This window comes from Lissotriton helveticus, chromosome 11, assembly GCF_964261635.1.
Source record: "Lissotriton helveticus chromosome 11, aLisHel1.1, whole genome shotgun sequence".
Classification (NCBI taxonomy): Eukaryota; Metazoa; Chordata; class Amphibia; order Caudata; family Salamandridae; genus Lissotriton; species Lissotriton helveticus.
Window position 1 is genome coordinate 5120225 of NC_136072.1, and position 24823 is coordinate 5145047.

At 48.5% G+C, this 24823-nt stretch overlaps 1 non-coding gene across 1 annotated transcript; it reads right to left on the bottom strand.

The window, feature by feature from the left end:
• Positions 1-7282: 7282 nt before the first annotated feature.
• On the bottom strand, positions 7283-7389 carry LOC144793194 (U6 spliceosomal RNA). Its single transcript, XR_013602839.1, has one exon. It is a non-coding gene; the product is annotated as a U6 spliceosomal RNA (small nuclear RNA).
• Between the last annotated feature and the right edge of the window lie 17434 nt (positions 7390-24823).

Below are 24823 nucleotides of genomic sequence, written 5' to 3' on the forward strand. Positions count from 1 at the left end.
ATAACTGGCGCATCCCTGCTGATATGCAGGGATGCGCCAGTTATTGTAAATCTGCCCCATGGTGTGTTGCGTGATTGGAATGAGTGGGTGAGAGGGACGGAGCCACAGATTTTCAGTCCCTTTACCAGTTGATGTTGACACACAGCGACTCAAACAAGAGCGCTCTGCCAACCTTAGGCAATACCAGTCTGATTGGACAGAGAGGGATCCAAAAACATTTGTGGTGTTAGCTGATACGTGGTTGGGTAACAAAGTTCACAAACGACCGGAGCTGCACAGCTCTAACCCAGGGGAGAAGAACTCGCCACAGACCGGTTCCAAACTGGAGGATACGCCCCAGGGTAACCCTCAAAGGACTCAAGGAGGGCCCAGGAAGCATGGGGATGGCAATGGTGTGACCGGGCAGCGGAGCCGTGTATGGGGCAGTCAGGAGGCATATTCTCTCAGGCTTCGTAGCCAACCAGCACGAGGACCCCTACGTTTCTGAGGCTCATGAGGCATAGTAATTGACTTATAAAAGTCGACTGAATAGCGACAAAATCATCAACCTTGTAGGTACATTGTAAACCTGCACTATATCTCACTTTTGTAAATAATCATATTTTAAGTTGAGAAACGTGAGTAAGGTGGGGATTTGTGTACCCCGTCCTGAAGGAGTCCCGACTCCGAAACATGTTGACGCACACACACACAGGAGGTGATGCACATTGTCCTGCATACCACACCTCCGCCTTTTTTCACCTTTTAATAGTACCAGCCCGGGGGCCCATTAACATTTTTTTGAGCTTACCCCACGAGCCAGGTCCTTTTTAATCATCACTCGTCGATAACCTCACCACTCACGCACATAAAAACAAAACCCTCACAAACACCACACATAGCCATCTAAATAAGTGCTCCCGCGTAGTCGTAGGTCGCAGCACGCCGCATCCCGTAGAGGGGTGCGAAGACCCTAATGATGAAGCATGACACCCAGGGTCCTTTTAGTGTGTGAGGGGTATTTTACCAACACTGAGGGCTCCCCACCATTGTAGGGAAACCCTTCCATTGTAAGAGTGGATTCTTATTGTTTATGCATAATCTACTAGGGAGAACGAATCCATTATAGCACTCTCTCTCCCCCCCCTTGATATTTACGTGTCTGGGCAGGAGCATCATGCAATGCGAAGACAAGGAAGCCCTTCGAGGCTCAAGGTGGAGGTTTGCTCTAAGTGCCGCAAGGGGGGACGCACCCAGAGAGATTGTCACGAGAAGGAACTTGACCCAGCAACAACCGTGATAGCAATGGTATTACACGCGGGTGTAGGTACCCGAGAGGGACTGGTTGTGCTCAACCTAGTAGCGATGGACTTTTGGTATAAGGACCCAGATGCTCGGAAGCACCTGCATCCTAGTACAATGGGATGTGTGCAGGAAGTTAGTATCAGTGTGAGGAACGGGCCTACCTTGAGAGATACTGGAGCCTTCTTCACAATTGGTTGAGAGGAAGTACCTGAAGTCTGAGGAGATACTCCCTGGGACCAACGAGACAGGATACAGGTTGTATAATGTTACAACGCGATCAAAATGATCGCGTTACATCACAACGCATCTTTTACAGCGCAAGTCGTTACCACGACTTGCGCTGTAGGGTGCTGGACTTAGGAATAGTAAGATTTACTATTCAAACTCCAGCCTACGTACAGTAGGGAAGGTGTTGGAATAGTAAATCTACTATTCCTTAGTCTAGAGCGCCCTCCAGTGCAAGTCGTGGTAATGACTTGCGTTGTAAAAGATGCGTCGTAGTAGCACCGCGGTGTTTTGACCGCGTTGTGATGGATGTTCCCCCAGGATACATAGGTAGTGGAGAAGGCATTGGATATCGACTCCCCCGGGTTGAGACAGAGTTCAATAGAAAGGTGGCCGTGATGGATGCCTGTGGGAAAAGCAAGGAGCTGGATGTCTCTTGGACAATGATTTGATTTTCCGTATCTTGGCGCCAGGACCACAAGCCTTTATGGCTCAGACAGCGTCAGCTGTGGTAACAAGAGCACCAGCTGCACGTCAGTCTCCGCGTGAGGCTGGGATCATCCCTGATTTGCAGAGACCAGGACAAGGTAGTTTTCATCAAACAGCCGAATCTGGGAGGGCAATAGTAGCCATGGAGGTCATCGCTTCTTCTCCAGAGAGAGGGAGGGAGGATGAGGCTCCTGAACAGACCAGTTGCTGCCTGGAAAGATTTGCGCACGGCACAGAAAGAGCGCCCTACACTTGTAGAACTTTGGAAGGAAAACCCAGGAACAGGTCAGCAAAAGAATGGTCAGAAAACAAATTTTTGGCTGGGAGGATGGCTGACTTTATACTGAACCGGGTAATCCTGTATATGTAAATTGATACTTGTATAGCGCACTACTCACCCGCAAGGGTCTCAAGGCGCTTGTACGAATACTGCTGTGGAACCCATCCTGGCTTTCCCTGTGAGGTGTCCACTCCTGGGCACCCCCAAGGTGGAGGCCAGACATCCTAGCATTGTTGGGGCCGTTGTGGAGATTAAGCAAGCTATTGCCCAGAGTTGCAGAGTGGGACTCCATGATTGGACGAGGCACCGATGCGAGGATTATCAGGTCTGTGGAATTTTGAGCCCAAGACCATTGAACCCTGGTCCTGGGCCAGACCTCTGCATCAGGGTCTGCCGCTCTAACCATTGAGCCACACTTCTCATCCTGAACTAGGAACTAGCAGGCGACTAGAGATTCCATGAGTGCACAGGAACTTCATGTTCTCACTGGCCCATGAAGTGCCCTCAACAGGACACTTTAGGATTAGAAACCCCAGGATAGGTTGAAACCTCTGTTCTGGCGGAGTGGGTGACCTCTGGCCCTCCTGTTTATTCTCGAGCTCATGTCGAAGAGCGAAGCTCCTTTAATGCATGACTTGTAGTTTGTTGAGTGTTTCATTACTTCTGGATTGAGGGCACTCGTGCGCGCGCCCACAAGCACGAGCGTCTGTGCATTTAGATCAGGGGGCGAGGAAGAGGGTGGCGAAATGCAGGCAAAGGCTGTTCACCTTTCAGAAGTAAAACAACCTCGATAAGAAAACACCTCCCATGCGCAGGAGACAGCAGCCTGGGAGAGGTATACGCAGGGCTTGAAGTGGGCCGGGTGTCACCGGGTCTGAGCACCGGCAGTTTGTTTTAAGGGGGCCTCAAAACTGGTCTCAATCTGGCTCTGTTTTGTGCCCTGGCACAGGCGGTCCGTTTTTTCCCGAGGGTTGTGGAGGAAGGGAATCCTTGAAAGAGTCATTTTCTCTCTGGATTTCTCTTCTCTTTCTGAATCTCACGAGCAGCAACATTGTCCTGGTGTCATCAGGGCTTCAAGTGGAAGCTTTTTCAATATTATACACAAGCCATGGTTGCTGCCTATTTATTGTATGCAACTAACAACCATTGACAAAGCCAATAGTCCTGACTTGTAGGTATGATGTTACTTGTACCTTTTATCTGGATACAATGACAGAAACAGCAAAATACAAGGAGGGCAGCACACTATGCGAAGCTCAATTTTTAGCTTGTGTATTTTTAAGCCACGCCCTTAATTAGATCGGCCACGCCCCCTTGAGAGACCCCCCAGTTTTTTCATCCCACTTAGAGCCCTGGTTATATTCTTTCACTAAACAGATTTAGTGACAGAATCTGTTAGCTGCAGCAGGCGTCAGGGGGTCAGTTTGCAGCTGTGTGCACAGCTGTGCAATCTCCAGCCAGATGCCGGCACTGTGAGGCGGGTCCTAGACCCATTGTATGGCCTCGGACCCTCCTGCACCCCCCATAGCCAGGCCCATAGCCTCACCCTGGCCTCTGCAGGGGTGCCAGGCTCGGGGAGTGGCTTCCTTTGAGCCACAATGGAGCTTCCCATCTCCTGATAAGTAGCTCGCCCCCCCGCACCCCCCTGCCAGAGGCGCCTGTATCCGTTGCTTGCTGTTCCATCCCTGAGTCACGTTGGTGAGAAGTTGCACAAATAATGCGGTACCTACAAGTGGTAAACGAATTAAAGAGATGCTTTCAGCGCCGTGAAAACCACTCAAAACACTGAATGACGACACATTTCTGGGTAACAACAAAACAAGACAAGTTCTGCTTTTTAACTGTAATAGAGCCGTGAGCTGTCAGGGGGAGAGAGGCGCAGGGTTACTTTTTTCAGAGTTGTTACAAAACTCATCCAAAGCTCCCCTCGCTTCAGGACAGCACCGGAAGAAGTGTGCGGTCCTGCGATGACTTCGCTGGTTCTGGGGCTCTAATGTTTGTGTTTGACCAGGGATTGGCGGGAGGGTTACCTGGTCTCAGTGCGAGGGAATGCTATGATTACGTATGGTAATCCCCATTACTCTTAGTCCTACTCGTCCTCGACCCAGTCATCACACATGAGGTATTCCACACGACAGGAAACAAAACAGGAAACGCTTTTAGACTCCACCCACCCTCCTGTCAGGTGCTATAACACACCTCACCACCAGAAGCAAATCCTGATGTACCAAGCACCAAAGGCCTGGAAAGGGAGGGCGGGCGGGTTGTATGACTGGGTCGAGGACGAGTAGGACTAAGAGTAATGGGGATTACCATACGTAATCATAGCATTACCTCTACGTCCCTCGTCCTCGACCCAGTCATCACACATGAGGCATACCAAAGCAACGCCCAAACAGGCCTTTGGCAACCCACACACAACAAGGCACAGACCAGACACAAAGGAGTGCAGCAAGACAAAGTTGCAAGAAAACAACAGAATCACAGCGGAGGGGAAAATCCCCACAGCCAGCAACACCCCACGACCAAAAACAAGTCCGGTCAGACAAGGCACAACCCCACCAATAGGGTTGCACGAATGCGGACTCGGAGGCCCAGGACCCAGCCCGACAAATCCACTAAGAGACACACCCAGGTAAACAGCCCAGGAGGCAGACACGCCCCGAGCGGAACGCGCCAGGACACCCGTCGGACTGGGCAAACCAGCACCAAGATAGGCAAGAGCAAAGACCGCCAGAAACCAGCGATCCAAAGAGAGCCAGGAAGCAGCCGTAGCCAAACCAGCCAAGCCAAATGACACGGAGAGAGAGGCAGAAGAGCGAAACACCCCAGAACGAGCCACAGAAAGTACAAGGCACGGTCGAGGCCAAAGGAAAGAACAGAAAGCCACCAGGCACGACAGAAATTCAAGGCCCACAGACTCCAAAGGACAAAAGGGGAAAACTGTAAAACCCCCAAGACCAAGGAGACACCCCAAGGGGGTGCCAAAGAGCGACCAGAAGGAGAAGAGAGAAATTCCGAAAAAGGCAAGAAAACCAACAAGCCATCAGAAGGAAGAAAGGAAGGAATCCGGGACCCGGAAGGCACGGAAAGCAGCCCAAAGGCCCAGCAAGACAACCAGAGGAGGAACACCACCTCAAAAAAGAAGACCAGCTCTCCGAAGAGGAAGACAAAGTAGACTTCCCACGAGAAGCCCGCAGCACCAAAGCAAGTGGTCGGGCAGACCACGGGTCCCAAGAGACATCCGTCCAACCCCCAAACCGCCAAGGAGAGGGGAACCAGAAAGAGGGACGGAGATCACAGAGGAGAGGGGCGACGGGGCAGAAGCCAAGGAGGCCCCATCGCCAGGCCCAGCAGAAGAGGAAACCAGGACCACCTCGGCCAGCGAGGCAGCACTGCCACCACCTGAGCCCCCTCCCGCAGAACCGTCAGCAGAAAGGCAGGAAACAAAGGAAAGGGAGTAAAGGCACAGAAAAACCAGGGAGGCCAAAGGAGAGACAGGGCATCCACCCCCCCTGTGCACACCACTGGAGACCCGGAGTAGAACAGGGGCACCAGGGCATCGGACCCCGAGGCAAACAAGACCAGAGCCGGAGTCCCGAACCCCAGGCAAAGCTTCCGAAAGGGCCCGGGAGCCAAACACAGGGACAGAGATGAGGGAAACCACCGACTCAGGGAGCCCGCCACCACATTGACCACACCCCCAATGAGTGGAGTAGACAGGGCCAGAAGAAGAAGCTCCGCCCAAGCCGAGATGGAACAAGCCACCAGATTCAGGGAAGAACCGTGGGGCCTCCCCGTGAGATTCAGAGATGCCACAGTCACTGCGTAGCCCGATCGCACCATGACATGGCAACCTTCCAGACGAAGACGAAAATAACGAAGCGCCCACTCCACTGCAAACAACTCCCTCCAGTTGGACGACCTGCGAGACTCCGACGGGAGCCAACGCGCCAGCACCACCCAACGGGCCAGAGTCGCGCCCCAGCCCGAGGTGCAGGCATCCGTGGTCACAACCAGAGGAGGAGGGAGACGAAACAACATCCCCACGGAAAGGCGGGAGGGGTCCAGCCACCACGGAGAGCAGACACAACATCCAGAGACCTAGGAACAGGAACCGCAAAGTCCAGGACAGTAAAGGGGACCCACCGCTGCACATGCCACAGCAGAGGCCGCAGAGGAACCCAGGCCCAACAAAAATTTCCAGGTCCGTGGAAATTTGAGCCCAAGACCCGCCGAGGCGGGGAATTGAACCCTGGTCCCGGGCTAGACCCCCGCATCAGGGTCTGACGCTCCAACCATGGAGTCCACTGAAAACAGAAGCAGCCATGTGGCCACGAACCTCCAGCCACTGAAAGATGGGAGCCGAGGCTCGGGACAACAAGCACCACAGCAAGGAATGGAGGCGACGAATCCGGGCGTCCGGCAGGAACACCCCGCCCAACACAGAATCGAACAATGTACCGATGAAGGTCCTCCGGGTCGCAGGCTCCAGGCGACATACAGGCAAGTTGAACAAAAACCCGTGGTCCCTGAGCACAGACACGGACAAGAGAAGGTGGCGAGACACAACCTCCAGGGACGGAGCCTGAACCATCCAGACACCCAAATACGGGAACACAGACACCCCCAGGAGATGTAGATGGGCCACCAAGGGAGCCACCACCATGGTGAACACCCGGGGGGCGGACCGAAGACCAAAGGGGAGGACGCAGAATGGCCAGCGCTGATCCTCCAGGCAGAATGCAGGAAATGCCAAACCGTCACAGCCACCGGGACGTGCAGACACGCATCCCTGAGGACGAGCGTGGAGAACACCCAACCCGACAGGACAAACGGAAGAACCATCAGGAGGGCCTCCATCAAGAACGGGAGCATCCGTACGAACAAGTCCAGACCCCGTACAACAAGGCCAGGTGGCGGCATCAGCGAGAACGTCCCAAAGGGCGGTCCAGTCAGGAACGCCGCGGACCAGACCCGGCACCCCTCAGGGACCATGTGTATACTTTAAAGGAACGCTCCACGAATTAGCGAGGCAACCTTGCGCAGGGGCCAAGCAAATCTTCTCTGTATCGTACCAATCATAGTATATGTGCTGCCGAAGCGAGCACTGCAGAAACACCTCCAGCGAGACACCAAACAGACGGGCACCAGAGAAAGGCAGCCGCAAAGCCAAGGAACGCGGGGCCGCGTCCGACATCCAATCCCGCAGTAATAGGACACGGTGGGCAGCAACAGAGGAACCACAGGACACAGCAGAAGCCCACCATACAGGAACAAAGGTGATGGCCGACAGAAACACCACCAGGTGCTCCATAGACTCCAGCAACTCCGGACAACTGGCACCCTTCTGCATGGACGAAAACAGGGACTCGAAATCGGCCAGCAAAGACAGGGCAACGTACCCCCAAAAAATGCCAGAACGAACAGCCAGATAAGAAGCGGCAGAAGACATCCACAGGGCAGAAACTACCCACTCGTCCACACCGTCCCACAGAATGTGAACAGCAGCCATGGAAGGACGACCCACAAGACTGGCCACCACAGAGTCCACAGGAACGGAAATAGGCAAAGTGTCTGCCAAATCCCATAACGGAGAAAGCAAGGACACAAACCAGGGCATGGAGAAAGATCCGCGTCCTTGTACACCCGCAACAGAACCCAGGACACAAAAGAGGCACCAGCAGAGAAGAGGCAACAGGCCACCAGTGCAAGAGAACATCCAGAGAAGCGATGGGCACAGATTCTTAGGAAACCCCACGGCAATCCAAACATGGGAAAGGAAGACAATCAAGAGCTCCCTGGAAATGGACAAGCCCCGCAGCGCAATTGCAGGAAGCGAAGACCCCCCAGATGCAACAGGGGAAGAAAATCCGAAGAAAGGCAGAAACCCCAACAGATCCCAAAAGGGCGACATGAAGCCGGTCCCAGTACATGAAAGGAAAAGAAATCCAGAATGAGCAATAGTCGTCAAGGCGCTGGTGGGCGTCAGGAAGAGTAATCAAGCAATAGCCCAGAGTCACATGGCGCTGGAGCAACCCGCGGCCAGCGCCGGGGATCGAACCATGAACCTCGTGGACCGGAGTCAGGTGCCCAGGCCACTGCGCCACACCCCTACCCCAAGCAACAGAAGAGCCCCAACAACAGAAAGAGACTCCAGAAGAAGGCGCCCAATCCAGGCATCGGCACACCTCCAGGCACGCACCACAGGAGAGGGGAGGGACCCCACCGGAAAAAAAAGGGAAGATGCAGGTACAGGAGAGGAACACCCACCCTCATGACGGAGATTGCACACGACCAGCGCTCCAAGCTGAACCAAAAGAAAAAACTGTGGCCAAACATCCGGTGCAACTACCCCTGAAAAAAACATTAGAGGGCAGGACGTAGCATAGTGTACAAATGTCAAATGCATCCATTCCAGTAAAAAAGGCACCATCAAGGGACAATGCGGATGAGGGGCAGGCGAGCCACGAACCGTGAATCCCAGCACCAAAGTCGGCAGCGCCAACAGCAAGGCCACATCCACATCCACGGAAGAGCGCAGGCTCCGCATGGAAGAGGCCCCGGATGCAATCCCCGGCAGCTCCAGGAGTCTCCGCACAGGCACAAGGCTCAGGCTTCTGCAATGTCAAATCTTCAGAGCCACACAACCGAGAACAGGAACAGGCATGGCACCGCCCATCAAGGAAATGGCCCCAAGAACCGGAGCGCCCGGAGCCCACCCGGGCGCCCGCCCACACCAGCACCCGGCACACCGAACACTGCCGACGGGCGGAAAAGAGGGCAATGCGCATGCGTGCAAACCCAGGAGGACGCCGCCAAGACAGTCGGCAAAGCACCGCCGCCGGCCGCCCCAGTGCAGCAGGGAGAACAACTCGTCCTTCTTCGCAGGCACACTCAGGAGCCAACGCCAGGGCCCCCGCAAAACAAAGAGGCACTGGCGAGAACAGGGAATCCAAAGGGGAGGAGCGCGCCCCACAACAGCCCAGCGCTCACAGCCCCAAACCCCTACCTGCACTCCAGGAACCAGGCAGGAAAGGACAACGAGTAGCAGGATATCCTGACGATCCACAGCACATCCAGCAGCGGGAACAGAGACCAGGGCAGGAAACGAAACAGGAAGACCCATGAAGCCAAGCAGCACAGGTCACCCGAGCCCAGGAGGAGAAAGGGAAGCCCAGCAGCCCCACTCCAAGGAATCCCACGACGGTCCATGGGAGTCCCCCCAGAGCCCAGCAGTGGAGGATCCACAGGACAAACGAAGCAGGTAAGCGCCCGGCACTCACCCCAGCGTCTCCCATCAAGTAAACCACCGACAGGAAACAAAACAGGATTTGCTTCTGGTGGTGAGGTGTGTTATAGCACCTGACAGGAGGGTGGGTGGAGTCTAAAAGCGTTTCCTGTTTTGTTTCCTGTCGTGTGGAATACCTCATGTGTGATGACTGGGTCGAGGACGAGGGACGTAGAGGTAATGTGTGTTTTTTGATACAGCCTGGACTTTCAAGCTCGCACAGAGCACGCTGAAGCTCGGCCCGGGGCTGTCTGTGGTCCAGCACAAACAACTAATAAAAGGGCCCAGAAAAGAAATCCAATAACATGCGAGTGTGTTATGCTGTAGGCAGCAGCCTGTCTGTGAGTTGTTTATAGCAATAGATGTCTATGCAAAGTGCTGAGCAGCAATCGATTCATTCATGAACAGGGGGTTCAAGCATTATGCTGTATTATCAATTTTATGATATACTAGCTTACCCGTCGCGCGTTGCTGCGATCTCAGAAGAAAGGAAATTCAAGGAAACTCGTTATGATAACATTCAATTTACATTGTGTCATTTTTATTGAAACTTATTCATTTTAATATGGAAAACATTTCAAAGTGTCGTTTTAATTCTATTTATTTATCCGAGTGCTTGTGGATACACGATATTTTTTGTTTTTCCGTCTGGTGCGTACATGAGGTTTTCCGACGCGTGAGCTGGCCACATACAGTTGTCCATGTGAGAAGCACGGATTCTCCAAATCTAGTGCACACATTTGCAGCGATTGTCCTTGTGCTTTGTTGATGGTCATTGCAAAAGCGAGTTGCACCGGAAAGTGTAAACGTTCAGTATTGGAAAGATTATGAGGGCTCTCGGTGGCCGATATTTACTTTTTTTTTTTTTTTTTGCCAGAAACCTTCGCGGTAGTGTACTCAACAACTTTTAACATTTTTTTTTTTTTTAGCCAGAAACCCTCGCGGGAGTGTACTCAACAACTTCCCAAAGTTTCATGCCAATCGCATGAATGGTGTAGTAATGCATAAAGGACAAACGGTTATATATATAGATTATACAACATGAAGGCGAACTGTGAATAGGCCTCGCCGTTTCTACCTCCTATAGTTGCATTTTGCTCATGTTTTTATAAAATATATCAAGTTGACGCAAGACAGCGGTTAGAAAGCAGAGAGGCCCTTCTGACGGATGGGCAGGCTGTCACAGCCAGCTGCGTGCTGCATTACAACGCGTTCCTCACACTCAGGGGCGACTCCCTGTGACTCCCACGGGTGTGTGGGAGGCCGCCCTGCCCTCAGGTGGCTCCTGTGAAGTGAGAGCCGGGGAGCCTGGGAGAGGCCCTGCCCATCCCCGGAGCGGGCCTCTCGTTCCCCGACACCAAGAGGTGAGGTTCCGTGAAAATTATTACGATGTTCTGGGCATTACCGAATATAGACGAGTTTGGTATCTATGAACCGCAAATGACGAGTCCGGCAAGTGTGCGAATTTTCGCTACACTACCTGCCAGGGTTCGTCTAATATTACATGTTCTTTATCTGAACCCTCGGGTTCCATTTTAGATACAGCATCCATTTTGTTTCTTGCCCTCACGTAGTCAGCGAGCAGGTAACTGTTCGCCCCTTGACCCTCTAGTTCCCAAGCCTTGCGGAAGACGCATATTCCTTTCATGCGTCTTTATGGCCGGAGGAATGACACAGCAAAGGCAGATGGCACAGCTTGAGGGTAATCTGGTTGTACCGGTCTATTGTGACAGCCTTACAGGCAATGGATCCAACTCTTTTGATCTCGCGATCATGCTTCCGATATTACCCCCACACTCTTTTCTCTACACGTGTCTGACTTCCTTGCAGCTGCTCTTGTCTCTCCTTCTTGGTCATTTACAACTCTAATGGGTGTGCCTAATGGTGGGAAGATGTACTTTTACAGTCGGGAACCGGCATGGCGATTTATAAAGATGTTCCGGGATTCTGAACACATGAAAGCGACCCTTTTTGAAGTCTACTGTGGGAACCGGATTGTAATCTTTTGTCCACATGTTATGCAATGGTAACACTCTGTATAAAAGAGAGCGACCTACAACCTCAATTTGAAGCAGACTCGCAGAACCTACATGTTCATGTACTTCTTATGACTCCTGTTTCCCTGCAGTAATAAAAGCTGATCTTTGACGCCGAAGGAAGTGTCCCGTGTCTCTGTAGTTTGTGCGCCGAAACAGGTATCCCATGAAGGTTATAGGTGTTGTTCCCTGGCACCGCTGGTACTGTTAAAAGTCCAGTCCTTCAGTTGGCGCCCAACGTGGGGCGACTTCAGCGGTACCGGTCCAAAGCCTGATGATCGTGAGGAACTTCGTGTGAAATCTCCGAGGGAAGGTGCACCCCGCTTCATCGATCCTGTTGTCGAAATAAGTGGCCCGAAGTTTTTCCCTGCGAAGATTCCCGCCTCCTGACGGCTGCGACGGACCGATGCCCTGACTGTCGACCTGTCTTCGACGCCCGGCGCAGACCTTATGTACAAGCGAGACGATAGACGGGCTTTCCTGGTGCCGCCATTGAAGTTCTGAGTTAAGTATTTGTGGGTCGCTCCCAGTCCTTAGTGGTTGTTCTAGCTTCTTGAAAGCTTTGTTGTTAGCCTTTAAGGTTTTGTTGTAATAGCTCACTGAGCTTTGTAATAGCCTCCTCAGGCTTTGTGGTTAGCTCTCTGAGCTTTGTGATAGCCTTAAGGCTTTGTTGTATTGCATGGTTCCATTGCATTTGTGGTTCTTAGTATTGGTTCTTAGTATTATTTGACAGTTGCAATTGCCAAAAACCGAGGGTTTTGACTTACACGAGGTTTAATTACTTCGGTAATCCTTGAAGTTTGATACTAGGTTAGTGTGCACGATGCCTAGCCATAGTGGTTTGTTTCGTATTTTCAAATGTTGCGCAATGGATTCCCGGTTGGAGGACTCGTGTCCGATACCTCCAGTTGGAACTCCGATACATGATCTTTATAGTCGACATGGTGTAGGTCCTATAATATATAATGATTGCTGGGTCCGCTATACAAAGAAAGACGGTGACCTTAGATGGCCACCACATGGAACTTTTGAACTTTCGATTTTAGATAATCTTGAGGCTAAATTATTTTTAAAGAAAGCTAGGCCAGCTATGTTTGATTCCTTTCGGATATGGCGTAAAGAGGCCAAGCAGAAAGAAATCAAACAACTTAAAAAGGATCAGAAGCAAGGGTTCGTTCCGATAATGCAAGCTATACGAGAATGTAAACAGGACAAAGAAGAAAAGGAAATGGAAATCTCTACTAGATTGCATCATATGAAAATAGATAGATGTTACCCAGTTTTGCCAAATAATCTAGAAAAGAAAGAAGAAGATTTGAAGGAGGATTCCTTGTTATCGTATTTAATGAAATCACCACCTCCTTATGTACAGGGTGCTACTGCTCCTGTAGTTCCTCCTGTAGTACCTCCTGTTGCTCCCCTTGTTGCTCCAGCGGCTGCGGGTCAGCCCGCTGTTAACCCTACGTTTGTTCCACCACCTGTCCTTGTTCCTACTGCTCCTGTACCTGTACCTTCGCAGACTGTTGTTTCTGCTACTCCAACTATCTTGTCAGTTCCTACTATGCCTTCTTTCACCTCCAGTGTTGTTGCCCCTGTTTTTCTTTCTCCTTCTGTTCGTAAGCGTGTTCCTAACTCTGTTGCTACCCTTTATTCACCTCTTTCTGGTCCATTATTTTCGTCTGATTCATCTGAAACTCCTCAGAGACGGAGTCAGATCCCTAGTGGTAGGGAGAAAGAGACGTTAATAACCATGGCACATAGGTGGATGAGACATCCTGCTAATTACACTCCTCGTGTGGTCTTTGATACATTTTCTCAGTTTAATGAGCCTACGCAGAGATTCGTGTTTGAGGAGATGTGTAACTTTTTGAGGGAAGAATGGTATAATGATGATGTAGATAATGTACCGTCCGACATAATTGAACTTCAGAGTCACTTTTCGAACGGTATGATTATAGGAGACGATGTACGACGTGCCGTGGAACGCTTATTAGCGTTTAGATCCACAGCACATTCTCGGGCATCAGCAGATGATACCACCGAGAATTGGAAAGCGGTTCCTGGTCAATATCCCATGAGAGAGGTTCCGCCACTGTGGGTGCCTGGTGATCCTAATGCAAATCCTGTGGTTCTACCACATTTTCGAAGAGTGTGGATACATCTTCCATGGAAACGATCAGAAGTTTTGCAAGTGAAGCAATCCTTACCTGATCCGCGTAAAAACCCGGCTGGTTATTATAAGGAGTTATCACAACTGGTGGAAGCTTCTATTATGAACCTTGCCGACATCGACATGTTGTTTGGCAATGTTGTACCGCAACCAGTTTGGGCTAAAATTCGTCAAGCCAATCACGCAGTTGAATTAGGGGGTGATTGGGCTGCACTACTAGCGGCTGATGCATTACAAGTTGGTGGGGCTAAGCCTGAACAGCTGATTTTGGATTTGCCTCAGAAAATCATTACGCTCATGAAAACTCTCATGCCAGCGATGAAGGTGAACTGGGATAAGTTATCAGCTTGTAAGCAAAAGAAAGACGAGAGTGTCTCGGATTTCTTTACAAGGTTTGAGGAAGCGTTTGTCGACCACAGCGGCCAGGACATGGGCGCTGAGGGAGGCCAGCGGTTATTCGTTGACAAGTTCGTATCGAATTTGCTGCCTGAATTAAGCAACAAACTGAAAAATTCAGAGAGTGCGTGGGCAGTTTCAACCCCTGCGCAAATACTAGCAACAGCCCAGTATTATGAGAATAGGGAAAATGAAGAAAGTGATCGTGTAGAGAAGAAAACGAAGGAGCTCAAGACGAAGGTTTTGTTACAGCAAGCATACCCTCCACGATCAAACCAAACTGATTCACAACAGCAGTATCGACCACGAGCACAGCCCAATAGGACACAGCCGCGCCCTGACAACTTTGATTACAGATCTTCACTTGGGTATAATCAGTGCGCATATTGTAGGAAAGAGGGACATCTAAAATACGATTGTCTTGCCTTACGGGACCGTCTAAATGGTGTGTCGACACGTGGAAACCGTGGTGGTGGTCCTCAACAGACACCATGTGGTAGAGGTCGTGGTTCATCCCACAATCAGATTGATCGTCATCAAAATCAATCGGATGCGAATAATTATTTTGACCAGCGAAATGCGGGGTCAGTTCGATCTGCACAGTATAATGTGGACGATTATTACGTAGAGCATGAGACTGTTGTAAATGACCATTACTAGGACAGCCAACGACAAAGAGAGGGAGTAGTGTCAGTTCCGGTCGATCAGAGTGGGCCTTACGTTGCAGTGGCTACATTGGGTGTAGTTGAGCCTTTTCTGTTAGACACTGGTGCGACGAAAAGTTCCATCATGCATTCGAAACTCCCTGGCGCACCTTTGTCTGGCTTAACGAACGTTTCCGTTGGATTCTCTGGCGCCCCTGTTAGCAACCCAGTCTCTAGTCCTTTGCCTCTTATAATTGGTCCTCGTGAGCTAACGGCTCCACTGATTCTATCTACAGGTTGTGGTGAAAATCTTTTGGGCCTGGATTTGTTGAAACGATTATATGCAACATTGTATTGTTCCCCCGAAGGAGTGGAGTTTACATTGGGACAGAGAGTGATCTCTCCAATGTATTTATCAGTCGACAAATTCCCACCGGAATTGAGTTCCCTCCCTGCGTCCTTATGGGCCACAGGTCCCAATGATGTGGGCCTGTTAGACATTCCACCCTATGTGATTCAATTGAAACCAAATGCGCGATTGCCGCGTTTACCTCAATATCGTATTTCTCTTGAGGGCGAACGAGCGCTGTTAGCAATCGTTCATGATCTCATTGGAAAAGGTGTTGTTGAAGAAACTCGTGGAAACGTGTGTAATAGCCCTGTATTACCAATTCTGAAACGAACTGACCCAACTAAACCTCCTGTGTATCGTTTTGTAATAGACTTAAGAGAAGTAAACAAAATAGTGGTTCCACAATTTCCTGTAGTTCCCGACATTACGGCTTTACTAACAATGATTCCGGCATCTGCCTCCTGGTTCACAGTGATCGATCTAAAGAATGCTTTCTTTAGCATCCCGATTGCCGAGGAAAGCAGAGACCTATTCGGATTCTCATTAGGTGGTCGCAGTTTTAGGCTAAAACGCGCTCCACAGGGCTACTGTGAGAGTCCGTCAATCTACAGCCAAGCACTTAAAGGTCAGCTTGATGCCTTTGTATTACCTAAAGGTGCAGCTTTGATTCAATACGTTGACGATCTTTTAGTGGCAGCTGATACAGAAGCTATTTGCAAAACGGCTACAGTATCATTGTTACACTATCTACATGACTTACACCACAAGGTATCGCCTTCAAAGCTACAGTATTGTTGTCAAGAAGTTACCTATCTAGGTCACTTATTGTCAAGAGAAGGGAGAAGGTTGACCCCAGAGAGAATTGCAGCGATTTCCCGAATGACTGTGCCAAAAACCCAGAGAGATGTTCGTGCCTTTTTAGGTATTACGTCCTATTGCAGACAATGGATTCCAAATTTTTCATTGTTGGCGAAACCATTGATAGCCCTTACGTGCAAGGATGTTTCATCCCCATTGCCTTGGACTGAAGAGTGTCAGAAAAGTTTTTCTGAATTACGTGATGCGTTGTGTTCGGCTCCTGTGTTGGGCACTCCTGACTGCAGTAAGCCATTTACACTATACGTTCACGAGAGGGATGGTTGTGCGTTGAGTGTCCTGACACAACCTTTTGGTGGTAAGCAACGCCCATGTGCCTATTTTTCTTCGACTTTAGACCCAGTAGCAAGAGCCTTGCCAAGTTGTTTAAGGGCAACAGCGGCAGCTGCGGCGTCCATTCGACAGTCCGCAGGTTTAGTCATGAATAATATGCTCACGGTAATGGTTCCGCATGCAGTTGACACTCTATTGAATCGAACGAAAACTCAACATCTGACGAGCGCAAGATTGTCTGGATATGAGTTGACGTTGCTGGCCAGTCACATACGAATAAAACGATGTAATGTGTTGAATCCAGCAACATTGCTGCCGATCGACACAGAATCAAGTGGTGAAGCAGTACATGACTGCTATCTCAGAACTGAAGAGGAAACTAAGGGTCGTATTGACCTAAAAGATACTCCATTGACAGATCCCGATGGTACTTTGTATGTGGATGGTTCTTGTTTCAAGTTGCCGAACGGTGATGTGACGACTGCGTATGCTGTAGTTACATTGAGAACGATTGTGGAATGCGAAAGACTAAGTCAGAATTCGGCTCAGGCTGCCGAGTTAATCGCTTTGACGAGAGCGTGTGTATTGTCTAAAGATAAACGGGTGAATGTGTTTACAGATAGCCAGTACGCGTTTGGTGTGGCACATAGTTTTGGACGATTGTGGAGAGAGAGAGGATTCCTTACGTCGCATGGCACGAAGATTCAACATGGTCAGCTTGTAAATGATCTTTTAGATGCACTCACATTGCCTAAACAGGTGGCCATAGTCAAATGTAGCGCACATCAGAAAGTAGCAGATGATGTGGGTCGTGGAAATGCGTTTGCGGATGAAACAGCTAAAGAAACGGCTAAAGATTTGACGAACAGAATGTATGTTACGAGCTCAGTAAGATGGCCAACAGAGACTGGTATGTGTGAAGACACATTTGAAAGTGTGAAAGCAATACAGAATGAAGCCACTGAGACGGAAAGGACAAAATGGAGAGAGAGCACGGGAAGATTGGATGAGAATGGATGTTGGGTTGATTTGTCAGAGAAGCAGAGATGGATGTTACCGGATGCGTACGTGCTCGCTGTTGTTACAATGGCTCATGGTATGGTGCACATCAACACGAAAGGCATATGCAAGTTGTTGTCTCATGTATGGAAGAATGATGGGATTACTAAGTGCGCCGAGAGAGTGGTTAAGAATTGTATGGTGTGTTTGATGCACAATCCTGGTAAGGGCACCCCCACTCCACCTGGCCATTTTGCCCCTCCTACGTACCCTTTCGAAGTTATCCAGTTGGACTTTATCCACATGGACCGATGTAATAACTTGAAGTATGTGTTGGTTGTGGTGTGTGCATTTTCTAGGTGGATTGAGGCTTACCCCCTTAAGGATAATACGGCCTTATCCACGGCAAAAATGTTGCTCAAAGAGTATTTTTCCCGCTACGGAATGCCTCGGGTCGTATGGTCGGACAACGGAAGTGAGTTTGTTGGGAGTGTGATGAAGAGTGTGTGCCGCGGTTTAGGGATTGTACAAAAATTTCATAGTGCAAATCATCCACAATCAGCAGGATTGGTGGAAGGATATAATGGCACTTTAAAACTAAAATTGGCTAAAATTCAGGCAACAACTGGTTTATCATGGCCCGACGCTTTGCCCCTGGCTCTCCTGTCGACCAGGGCAACTGTACACTCTCGAGTAGGGCTCAGCACATATGAGATTGTCTTCGGTCGTCCTGCTAATGTATGGGGAGTTCCAAGACCAAAGGAATTTGACAGAATTGAATACCCTATGTTGATTGATTATCTCTATGATCTGACTGCTAAATTGAGTTTGATTCATCAACAGGTCTTTGAGTCTCTGCCGTCACAAACAGAGGGTCCTGGTCATCGACTTCAACCAGGGGACTGGGTCCTTGTTAAAAACTACGGACGAAAACGAAACCTAGAACCAAGATTTGTGGGCCCGTTTCAAGTACAGCTGGCTACAAGAACGGCGGTTCGACTACACGGACGTCGGAACTGGGTACATGCTACCCACACGAAGAGAGTCCCGCTTCCTTTGCCATCGGACACCTGGATAAGAAGAGGTCTTTCTTCATCTGAGACCGACACTGCACCACGTTTCGTTCCATTCAGCGAAGCTCGGCTTGTATCTGATACCGTTGCTGACTCCTCTCAAACAATTTCCTCCACATCAACCTTGGAAAATTTGACTGTTGAACAATTGCCTGAACAATTGAACACTCCTTTGCCGTCCAATCCATTGTTTGAAGATCAGACTCGCCCTGGAAGTAGCCGATATTTTCTTCGTCCACGAACAAGCCATAAATAAAAAGATTTTTTTGTTTCTAGGTTCTACATTGCTCTGAAAATAGTGGACATTATATATTGTGTATCTTTTTCTTTTTCGTACAGCCAAGAACATTATTTAGCTAGAACCTACCATCCAGGTTGACCGTAAGGCCGTGCGGGTACTTCCTTCTGTTTAGCAGCTATCGACACAAGGTTGGTTTCTATTATCAATTTCTGGGAATTCCTGGGAATTGATAACCGCTACTCAGAACGAAGTGCGTCAAGAACGTCGCGGACGGTCGTTAGGGGATGGAATCATCATTGTCTGAGCTGTCGAAAAGAGAAGAAATGTTGGCGCAAAGATCTACATTGCAGAAAATATGTCATACAAAATGGTTTTTCTCACAAGTAATCATACTGTTTCTCACCATATCTATGCTATTGGTAGGAGGAATATATTATGGGTCTCAGTTCTTATTGTCTTCTGCTACACCTACTCTTTCATCTCATGATCAATATTTCGTTTCTACTGTTTCTCCACATTCCTTTTATCCTCTACCTCAACACGAACAAGTCAGACGTGCAGAATTCAGAAACAACTCTTTTATCCAACTTTTGCATCAGCATCAATTAGTGGTAAACACTACCAATTGTTGGGTGTGTGGGTTAATGCCACATACCATGGATAAGGGTATTCCGTACTTAGTTCTGCCTTATAGTGCACAAGGGTCAGCTCGAGCATTACAAACTATGTTCCGTAGCGCACTAGATTCCTACCCCCATCGAGAACCACGCTCAGCAAACTCTGGTCCTGGCCCATACCACAAGACTCTGGCGAGAGCTATTGCAGACTTAGATAGAGATATTTTTGACGCATCGCTCATCCCAGAGGAAGAGGTGCGAGCATATAAGGAACTAAGTGAAGCTGAGTACAGCTTATCAGTGGGTGAGAGGCAGCTTAAAAGCTCGCCACCGATATGGATTGTACCTCACCTTGGTAATTTCTGCTTGAAAGGTCTTGGTCGAAATCCGAGAGCTCAGTTTGGGGAGAGTGCTTGTACCGAGACATATGTCTTACCGACACTCTCCTCCCCTGTCTTCCTGCCTGCCAAGGGTACTTACTTTGTATGTTATGATCGAGCCTATACGTGGTTACCTCATGACTTCTCGGGTACCTGCTATATTGCAAATCTTTTGCCTCCGACCTTCACTGTGGCCTCTGATTATCACAGAAATAGAATTGTAAGAGGTGTGGTTAGCAAAGAAGATACTTCCGGACAAGAAGCGGGAGACTTCTTTAAGGGTTTCCTACCGTTCTGGGGACCGATGGTTAATAGCAGGAACCTGAGACAGTTAACTTGTGTAGTAGAATCAACTGCCAACATAACTGCAAATGCCCTTGGTAATTTGACAGCCGAAGTCCAGGCGGATAGACTGATGACGTTGCAGAACCGTATGGTTCTAGATATCATTCTAGCAGATAGAGGTGGGGTTTGTAAAGTCATCCATTCGAGCTGCTGCATATTCATACCTGATAACGCTCCAACGGTTTATCAAGCCATCTCTAAGTTGCACAAAATTTCGGAGTCCATACACGTGGACGAAGGAAATTGGACGCTTCTGGGATGGTTTTGGGGTCTGATATCGACTTGGGGTTGGAAGATTCTGATGATCATAGGGATTGTTGTGACATTTCTGTTCTCATGTTGTCTTTGTGTACAATGTGGTCCTGCCTTATGTGGCCTTTGTGCTACGACGTGTATAAGACAGCCTGTTGTCACCAAGGAAGCATTGAAGGATAGAATAATGTATCAGCAACATCTGGATGATCTGATGAGTATCGAAATCGATTATGATTCCGACTAGTGCTTGCCTACATGAGGGCAAAAGGACCATCTGAGGTTCCGTGAAAATTATTACGATGTTCTGGGCATTACCGAATATAGACAAGTTTGGTATCTATGAACCGCAAATGACGAGTCCGGCAAGTGTGCGAATTTTCGCTACACTACCTGCCAGGGTTCGTCTAATATTACATGTTCTTTATCTGAACCCTCGGGTTCCATTTTAGATACAGCATCCATTTTGTTTCTTGCCCTCACGTAGTCAGCGAGCAGGTAACTGTTCGCCCCTTGACCCTCTAGTTCCCAAGCCTTGCGGAAGACGCATATTCCTTTCATGCGTCTTTATGGCCGGATGAATGACACAGCAAAGGCAGATGGCACAGCTTGAGGGTAATCTGGTTGTACCGGTCTATTGTGACAGCCTTACAGGCAATGGATCCAACTCTTTTGATCTCGCGATCATGCTTCCGATATTACCCCCACACTCTTTTCTCTACACGTGTCTGACTTCCTTGCAGCTGCTCTTGTCTCTCCTTCTTGGTCATTTACAACTCTAATGGGTGTGCCTAATGGTGGGAAGATGTACTTTTACAGTTGGGAACCGGCATGGCGATTTATAAAGATGTTCCGGGATTCTGAACACATGAAAGCGACCCTTTTTGAAGTCTACTGTGGGAACCGGATTGTAATCTTTTGTCCACATGTTATGCAATGGTAACACTCTGTATAAAAGAGAGCGACCTACAACCTCAATTTGAAGCAGACTCGCAGAACCTACATGTTCATGTACTTCTTATGACTCCTGTTTCCCTGCAGTAATAAAAGCTGATCTTTGACGCCGAAGGAAGTGTCCTGTGTCTCTGTAGTTTGTGCGCCGAAACAGGTATCCCATGAAGGTTATAGGTGTTGTTCCCTGGCACCGCTGGTACTGTTAAAAGTCCAGTCCTTCAGAGGGCGAACTTGACTCACCTGTCACCCAGAGGAAAAAAAATAAAGTTAGGTTGCACATCAAAACATGTATATGGGCATTGTTTGCATAGCACGTCATACCACATACCATAGCACAGTTTACATCAGTTGATGCTTTTACCAGTCTAAAGGCACTGGGTTAACTGACCTCTGAAAGATGAAAGGCGCATTCAGCCTTCCAAGGATTCAAACACATGACCTGCAGTTCACAACAGACACCAGCAGAGGGCGTGACTCGCCGAGTGACTGTTGGCGGGAAAGAGTTTATCTTGAATCTTTCAATAACTGAAGGTGTTCCAAGCTTCCTAGCGCTGTACAGGCTGCAGGTTTGCGAAGCGCCTTGCACAGTTTTCACAAGAGCTGCGCAGCGCTTGAGTGACAGGAGGCAGACAGATGTGCAGAAACTATGGCTGTGTTCTCTCCGAGACCCTTGTGAACAGCAGGAGTGAGAGAGCATCTGTAGGGCGGTGCCAGTGCTCGTTGTTACACACACACGTTGTGTCATTGTATGTATGTATGTATTGCGATTTATATAGCGCCCGTATCACCCGAAGGCATCAAGGCGCTTGCCTTGGGAACCCGTCCTGGTATTCCCCTGTGAGATAACCCCAGCAGGGTATCCACAAGGTGAAAGCCAGGCATCCCGCCGCGATTGTGTGCTCTCTCACATATGTGGTGGCCTGAGCAGAGACTGGACATGTGGGGGCAGATTTCCATTGAGTGACGCATCTGTATGGATGCGTTCATCATCATAAATAACTTCATTCGATTCGAGAGAATCATAAAAGTATACAATTTGACATATAAATTCACAAATGGCATTTCATATCCAAAAATTGAAAAACAGAAACACAAAACACAGTATATCAAAAAGCACAGGAGCAATCGGCATTAAAGTCATATAAGAAATTCTTAAAAAAACATCCAATGGGTTAAGCATACAATTTACATTAAAAGACAATTGATAATGAGCTCTGTTGCTCCAGACTTCCTTATATAATCAAGATCGAATATCCCTCGGGAAGGATTTAATAGCTTCTTTTAGAAACAAGCAAAAAGGTATAAAGTGCAATGTGCTCAAATTACGTTACTACATATCCAAGTGAGTTGGCCCCTCACACCCACCCACTTAGTCATACCTCAGGAAGAATTTAATAGCTTCTTTTAAAACAGACAAAAAGATATGGGGCAGATTTATATTGGTAATGCGCCACGTTTGCGTCACGCAACTGCGGCGTAAACGTGGCGCATCCCTACAACCCATTTACAACGTGACGCATCTAGGCAGATGCGTCACGTTGTAAAGCCCTGCGCCACTTGTGGGCGTTCCGGCGCAGGGTGGGCGTTCCGGGGCAGGTGCGCCTCGCAAAAGTGGCTGAGATTTCACTCAGTCACTTTCAGGCCAATGCTGCGTCAAAACCCTGCGCCTGCTTGAAGCAGGCGTAGGTCTTGACGCAGCATTGGTCAGATAGGGCACCCCCGAGCCTTGCTGGAGCTGCGTCGCGCTTGCGACGCAACTCCAGCAATGCGCCACCTTTACGGCACAGATGCGTCACGCATCTGTGCCGTTTTTGCCCCATGGTGCGCCGCATTGTAAATGCACAGAAAGGAGATAGGTCCTTAGCGGGGCTGAGGGAGGGCTGGACCCTATACAAATCTAACATACACAAGCGTGCCCCCTTTCTCAGTAAATCTATGAGTAAACACCAGATAAACAATCTCATTAAACCTGGTGTGGTATTTTTATTTATACCTGATTTTTAAGAATTATTTAGAAAAGGATTTCAAAAAGGCAGAAAAAAATGCACAATACAACAAAATAACTTTTTACATTTAGCACAATACACTTTTGAACTATACAAACGAATTATACACAAAAATTATAAAAGCATCAAGTGTTACATTCAACAAATAATGCACATTACCGTGCCACGAATTTACAATATGTTGAACCATTCCATAATAAAAGAGTTATTTACATCAAGCGAGCTAATTTCTTAAACAAGAGAAAACAAATGTGAGGCCATATTATTTTGAACCACACTAAGTATTGACTCTTGTTGGATTTGCCAGCTCTTGCTGGTTTTGCCGACGCGTTTCAAGTAAGGACCAAGCGTTTCCAAACTATCATCAGGGCTCTTGTTAATATTCTATATATTCTTCAATATTCTGTTGGAATGTAAAAAAATAAACCGTTTTAATATATCATTTGCCTCTTTTTTAGTAATTAGTAGTACCGTGTGGATAAAATTAAATGTACCTATATATTCTTCTGAATGTGACCTGTGTTAATTTCTGTTCATAACCAACATCCGTGTTTCAGGTCTCCATCGGTAACTCTTAAACACAAGTAATCTGGTGGGAGAACAAAAAGAATTGTCCACGTTCACAATGCATACTTGTAATGCATTGCTGAAAGTTCTATTTAGAAATCAAGGATTCATACCTTAATCTCGTGGATCTTTCTAAATCAGGAGGGGCAGAGGAGTTTCTTGTCTTGTCATTAATCCTGTTATGAATGACATATGTCTTAATTATAAAATCTAGGAGTAAACAGCTACAGTTTTTTAAAACTCATATATATCACTAACGCATAAATCATACCTGTCTTGTACCTCACTGGGGATTACTTTATTTCTTCATCGTGAGTATCACGTGTACCTGTGTAAACAATGTACTTGTGAGTGCGACATGGTTTGCAATATTACCGCTATGTCATATTTGTGGCTCGAACAACAGATTACGGTGGTGTTAGTACCTGTATTTTTGCTCGGCAAGGGCGCGCCTCTTGCCCACACCTACGGCCCCAGCCGGGGCTGTAGAGAACGGAATCGCACTTGTTTTATTCTTCGCGTCTTCCGAAAACAGAGTTCGCCGTATTCTGAAAGTGAAACGTGTTGGGGATTACTACTCGATAAATCGGCCTCTCGTTTTGAGCATAACTGACGCGAGCGCTTGTAGTTGCATACCTTTTAGGCAACGTTCTATTCCTGCTGCATGACACAGTGCTCCTCACTCGCTGGCGGTTCGTTTGTGACCGCGGCGGCCATCTCTTTTTACTCCTAGGGAGCCCTGCTTCAAACTAAGGAGAAGAAGGAGAAGAAGGAGTTGGACAGATTGGTGTGCGTTACCACTTTTGGGCCTGATACTCATAAGTTGAGACAAGCAGTTTTAAAAAATTGGCACCTGCTGGAAGACCTAGAATGCCCCTTCCCTCGCCCCATTTTCGCATATAAAAAGAACCAGAGTCTGGGCCAACAAATCGTGAGAGCAGATCTCCCTAAACCCAAACCCAAACACGATCTTTGTGCGTTATGGGATATGAAACCAGTCGAGGGGCACCATAGATGCGGTAACTGCATTTCATGCGGTAGTACGGTTGAAGGGACTGAATTTCAACACCAAG